Raw genomic sequence first — 6,977 nt, 5'->3', positions numbered from 1 at the left:
ACCCCCAGTTCCGATGCCACCAGTTGAAGGAAGACCTTTAATTACGTATTTGACCGTGTTAGAAAATTCAATGAGGTGTGTTGGGGCAACATGACGAGTCTGGTCGAAAAGAGCATGCCATATACTGCCTTAGCAAAAGGTACCGACTGTGAAACAAGATACTCACAGCCCGAGAAAGCTTGCTGTGCTTTGGCCTGGGCTGCTCGCCGACTAAGACAGTATATGTTGAATCATACCACCTTATTGACTTCTAAGATGGATTCTATCAAATACCTATTTGAGAAACCTGTTGTCTCCTGAAAGAGTTATCACTGACAATGGTACTAATTTGAACAACAAGATGATTACTGAACTCTGCACGCAGTTCAAAATAAAACACCATAACTCTTCTCCGTACCGGCCAAAGATGAACGGCGCCGTGGGGACTGCTAACAATATCAAGAAGGTCATGCAAGAAATGACAGTAACATACAAAGACTGGCATGAGATGTTACCCTTTACTCTTTACGGTTATCGCACTTCAGTGCGCACTACGACAGGGGCAACTCCGTTCTCTTTAGTCTATGGAATGGAAGCCATCTTACTAGTGGAAGTTCAGATTCCCTCTCTAAGAATCATGAAAGAGGCGGGCTTAGATGAAGATGAATGGATTCAGACTCGACTCGATCAGATAAATCTGATTGATGAGAAGAGACTTGCGGCTGTTTGTCATGGGCAGATATATCAGAAATGCATGACCCAGGCATTTAACAAAAGAGTTAAGAGACAGGTGTACCAACTTGGCGACTTGGTGATCAAGCGTATCATTCTACCACAAGGTGATGCCAGAGGCAAATGGACTCCCACATACGAAGGGCCATTTGTGGTTAAGAAGGTATTCTCTGGTGGAGCCATGATACTCGCTACTATGGATGGTGAAGACTTCCCACATCCCGTGAACGCGGACATAGTTAAAAAATACTACGCATAAAAGAGACCCGCTAGATCGACGTATCTAGGCAAAAGTAAGGGCATCCCGGCGAACCAAAAGGGTTCGGGCAAAAATTAGGGATATATAAAAAAAAAATGTACACCCGGCAAGTCGAAAACCTGAAAAGGCGGCTTGGGCAAAAAAGGGTATCCTGGTGGACTGAAAACCTGAAAAGGCGGTCCAGGCAAAAATTAGGGATTAAAGCGTATGACTATGTCCCGTTCTCAGTCAACTTTCATCCAAGTTCGAGGGACTGACCAAGCCAATCACTTCTATCCGACAGCAAGGGATGAGATGCTCGAAGACATAATGACAGTAGTAGGCTTAAAATCAATAGGACTTCTTCCACATAGCTTTCTCTTTGTTTTCGACAATTTCCTCTTACTAGGATTTCTGTCTCCTTGTACACAAATTGCCTGTTTATAGGCCTCCTTTCAAAATCAATACAACCCTCTTTCAAAAAAAAGATGCTTTTGTTTTTACTTTTCTGTTTTGGTTGCGTAAATGTCCATTGATTTAATTTGAATTAATATGTGCATTTGAATATGATAAATGTTTACCAAAATATATGCGTAGAATAGCAATAGCAATTACTACCCGACTTCAGGATCGAGGAGAAGGTCTAACCATGCTTCCAATGAATCCGCTACCAATTCTATTCCCCAGCAAGTCTGTTATTCCTCAGAAGAAATTAGCAGTATTCCCCGGCACAGCCAGTTACTCCCCAACAGAGGTCGGCATCATCAGACAGATTGATCATCTCATCCATCCTCAGCCAAGATCTGTGGAATATTTCTACCATCAGACAGAATCAAGAACCCCCTGCCGAGAAAGGGTCATCGTTACAAATATCTCCAATCAGTAGATGGGGATTTATTTTCCCCAGTAGAGTCCCCAAGCAGAACTTCTCATACGCATAACTCATTCATTACATCATTTCACAGCATACGCATGCATACAACATTCGCATTTATTTTAGCATAACACGAAACATCTCATACATCATGACATAGCATGAAGCTAACTTTTCTTTGCAGGTTATTTATCCTCCTGATATAGTCAAAATAAAAGGTTCATTCAGACAGACACCTTTATCAATCACATTCAAGATTCAGATACATATTTCAAATACAGTTCATGGGAACATTCATTCTGACAACACTTCGATATCCTCCTAACGATGGCATCTTTAAGCCCATCCCAGACATTTATTGCAAGTACAACATATACAGGTTATCAGATACAGCCTAACGTACGGTTCATTCTGATTCAGCCCAACATATGACTTCTTCAGCAACTCCAATGCGGTCTAACGTACGACCCATTTGGACCTTCAAATCCTCAGATGCTGCCTAGCGTACGGTACATTCAGGGGTGTAGTCTAGCGTACGACTACTTTCTTTTTCAGATGCAGCCTAACGGACGACTCATTCTACAACTCGGATACGATCTAACGTACGATCCATTCTGAACTTCAACAACCCCAACGCGGTCTAACGTACGACCCGTTTGGATCTTACAACCCTCAGATGCTACCTAACGTACGGTACATTTCTGAAGTGTAGTCTGGCGTACGACTACCGCTTTCATCATCAGATGCGGCCTAACAGACGACTCATTCTGCGACGGTCTAACGTACGACCCGTTCGGATGTCCATCCCCTCAGATGCTACCTAACATACGGTACATTTCTGAAGTGTAGTCTAACGTACGACTACCCCTTTCGTCATCAGATTCAGCCTAACGTACGGCTCATTCTGCAACTCAGATACGATCTAGCGTATGGTCCATTCTGATCCTTTATCCCCAACAGCATATGACACACTCCGACTCCCCAGCGAAGTCGGCAGCCTAATGGATGACTCATTATACGGTCTAACGTACGACCCAGTGTGGCACCCATGTCTTCAAATTGGCCTAATATACGGCGCGATCTGAAGCTTTCGTCATCAAACCTCCCGGATGGCATCTTTAAGCCCATCTCCATCAAGACCAACTGTCGATTCTCAAGTGCAAATTTTTGGGGCATTCTAGTGTTCAATAATCTTCCACCTCCAGACCACGAATGGCATACACGCCATCCTAACTCTCTCGGTTCAAGAATATTGAACAGGGGCAGCTGTCATACCCCAAAAATTACCCATCATTTTTCCTAAAAAAAAAAAAAAAAAAAAAAAAAAAAAAAAAAAAACGAAAAAAAACGAAAAAAAAAAAAAAAAAAAAAAAAAGAAAAAAAAAAAGAAAAAAAAAATTAATTAATTAATTAATTAATTAATTAATTAATTAAATAATTAAATAAATAAATAAATAAAATATAACAAATTATTTTGGACTTGGGTCTCCCTCATTCCAAGCCCATTACCCACGAAATTAGTCTATAAATACTGAAGTTTCAGTAGGGGAGTGGGACTTGGAGTTGACACTGGGAGATTTACTGGAGAAAGAAGGAAGAGAAGCAAAACACTCTGAGGTTTCCTTGGAACAAAACCTTGAGGAAAAAGAAAGAGAGAGAACAGAGAAGGACGGATAGAAACTTTGGCATAGGAACCCTGCCTACCCGGAGAATTCAGAGTAAAGAAACCCTGAAGGCAGCCCATCTGCACCGAAGCCATCGCCGTCCAATTCCCGCTGCCTAACTTATTCCGATACTACAAGTGGTCAATCCCTTCAACCTTGAATTGGCAAACAGGTTTGCGTATCTCTATTGTTTATACTTTCAATTGGCCATATCTACATATATAATGCATCATGATTAAATGTTGATATATAATTTGCTTTCGTATGGGAATTTAAATATGCCTGAATACCCTGAATGTTTGACCATGTTATTCCTGTAATAAAATGCCATAAAATTCAAAGTTCCTAACATGGGGCTGTTTTCAAATTCAAAATCCGTGGCCTTCGCTAGGCGAGGCAGAGGCGAACGAGACAGTACCTGATTCTTCTAGTCTGTTTTTTTTTTATGTTTTTATCATAGCCATGCATTATTTATCCTATCCTATTTATTGTTGTGATATTTCTCCGGTGTAATCTTCGATTGCACCCTGATTTGGTGTTCTGACATGTTTCTTTTTTTTGAGTTTCGTAAAGGTTCACATATCCCAGGAAAAGGTTATTGGCTAGGTATTCCACTTTATTTGTGGGATACCCTTGTGGAGTTTCACCCTAAATTAATTTTTTAATGTATTAATTTCTAATGTATTAATTTTTTAATATATTATTTTTAATAATTTTAATGTGGAGTTTCATCCTAATTATATAATTAATTGTAAAACTTTGCCTTTGAATAAGTGATCTTGGACCTCTCTTTGTTGCCTTACGATTACGATATTACGGTCATGTCCCGCGAACGTGGGGATACCCTTAGCAAAGACCCTTCGGTTAAATCATCATAAAATAAATTATAGTCCCTCGGATGTTGCCTTCGAATATACAACTTTGTCCCTCGATGACCCTCCGATGTTGCCTACGGTTAAATGATGATAGTCCCTTCGAATGCTAAGGTATCCTCATAACTGTTGCCTTCAATGACCAATCGATGACCCTACGATGACCCTTTTACATCCAAAGGATAAAACTACTTATTTCTCAATAATAAGGACAGTTTTACCCTCATAAGGATAGGAAATGCCCGTAAAGACCTTGGGTCGGTATAACTCTTAATTGCTGGCTCACAACTTAAAACATTTTTTTGCCCCTCACACCTTTCAAAATGCCTTTAGAAAATCACCACTTGGTATACATTCATACTAGAATCATTACCGAGTTATATTTTTCTAAACAATTTTCAAAACTAAAACGGGATAACCACTTTGTATACATTCATACAAGAATCATTACAAAGTTAAATTCTCTTTTCAAAACAATTTTCCAAACAATTCACAAACACTTTTTTAGACAAAAATAATATAAGTGATCGAGCAATTAAGAGCCCATGGATAACCATGGATACAAAGGGTGCTAACACCTTCCCTTTGTATAATGTACCTCCCGAACCCAAAATCTAAATTAAGATTTTTCCTGTTCTTTTCCACCTTTCCTTATTGGATAAAAGAAAAGTCGGTGGCGACTCTTGCTAACCGCGACATTGCGATTAAAACCACAAAAAAGTCCAGTTCACCGTATGACAGTAATCGTCAACATTATCGCGGAATGTTGCATAACCTTCCGAATAAACGACTTGTTGTTACCCATTTAATCTTAGGTTAAGATGTGTTAACTTCAAATTGGGTTGCTATCATTGTCGAAACCCTTATTCAAGGAGTTTTAATCCCATACCTTTCGAGGTAGTCTTTACTAAATCTCTGGTCAGTGGTTTAGTAAATGGATCATCCAAATTATAGCTTGTTTGTATATATGTTAGTGAAATGATCCCATCCTTTATCATTTTTCTCACGAGAGAGTGTCTAAAACCTATGTGTCTATACTTTCCATTGTACACTTCATTGGACGCTCTAGCCAGGGTGGCTTGACTATCACAATGTATCAATACTTTTGAAACATTGACTTTAGCTAACGGAACCTCCAATAAGAGGTCCCTCAACCATTCTGCTTCTTGTCCAGCAGACGCAAGAGCCACAAACTTTGATTTCATGGTTGAGAGAGTAATGCATGTTGGTTTCTTGCTTTCCCAAGAAATCGAACCTCCAGCTAATGTGAATATCCACCCAGTTGTAGATTCATAATCTCCAACACTTGATATCCAACTTGCGTCGGTATATCCTTCTAGTACGGCAGGAAACTTACCATAATGAATGCCAAGATTTTTGGTCTTTAACAAATATCCAAAAATCCTAGTAATGGCCTTCCAATGTTCATCATTTGGATTGCTAGTAAATCTACTCATCTTACTAACTGCAAAAGCTATGTCAGGTCTGGTGCATTGCATTAAGTACATTAGACATCCAATTGCACTTGCATATTCCAGTTGTGCCACGGTTCTCCCATTGTTCTTTTGAAGTTTGACACTAGGATCGAATGGAGTGTTTACTTCCTTAAAGTTTAGGTGTTTGAACTTTTCCAACATTTTCTTAATATAATGTGTTTGATTAAGTTCATAACCCCCACTATTTCGTTTTACTTTGATCCCTAGTATAGTGTCAACTAGTCCAAGATTTTTCATCTTGAATGTGGAAGTCAAAAATTTCTTTGGTTCTAATATTCCATTCATTTCATTACTATAAGACTTTTAGAAAATTCAGAAAGATTAAAGGGATCCAGGCTTGAATCGTGAACGCAACACTTTCTTATAGTATCTCAAATCATGGCCACCGACGCTTCTGTTTCAAGCATCAAACTGATGAACCAGGACCTTGTTAAGTTAGATCGTTTCGATGGAACAAACTATACCCGCTGGCAAGACAAAATGAGATTTCTCCTGACCGCCCTGAAAATTCAATATGTCTTGGATCCTGATCTGGAGGCAATTCCAGAACCAACTGAGAATGACACTGATGAAGTAAAAAAGGAGAGAAAGAAACGAAAAGAAGATGAATTGCTTCGTCGTGGACACATCTTGAACACATTATCTGATCGTCTCTATGATCTCTACACCAATACTGCATCCGCAAAGGAAATCTGGAACGCACTCGAAATTAAATTCAAGGCCGAAGAAGAAGGTACGAAAAAGTTTTTAATATCTAAATACTTTGATTTTAAGGTGTTGGATTCCAAGCCGATTCTTGCACAAGTACACGAGTTACAGGTTCTCGTGAATAAAATAAAAGCCGTGAAAATTGACATTCCTGAAGCATTCCAAGTCGGTGCAATAATAGCAAAATTGCCACCTTCGTGGAAAGGATACAGAAACAAATTGTTGCATAGTTTTGAGGACTTTTCTTTGGAGAAACTTCAGAAACACCTTCATATCGAGGAGGAAACGAAGGATCGAGAAAAAACTGAGTCTGCTGGATTTGCTAAAGCAAATGTTGTTGCCGCTAAAGGAAAGAAAAAATATGATGGCATGAAAAAACATCTCGGCCCAAGAAAAGAACACAACAAGTTCAAA

The sequence above is a fragment of the Lathyrus oleraceus genome, chromosome 1, assembly GCF_024323335.1.
Source record: "Lathyrus oleraceus cultivar Zhongwan6 chromosome 1, CAAS_Psat_ZW6_1.0, whole genome shotgun sequence".
In the NCBI taxonomy this organism is placed as follows: domain Eukaryota; kingdom Viridiplantae; phylum Streptophyta; class Magnoliopsida; order Fabales; family Fabaceae; genus Lathyrus; species Lathyrus oleraceus.
Note: the sequence above shows the minus strand (reverse complement) of the source record.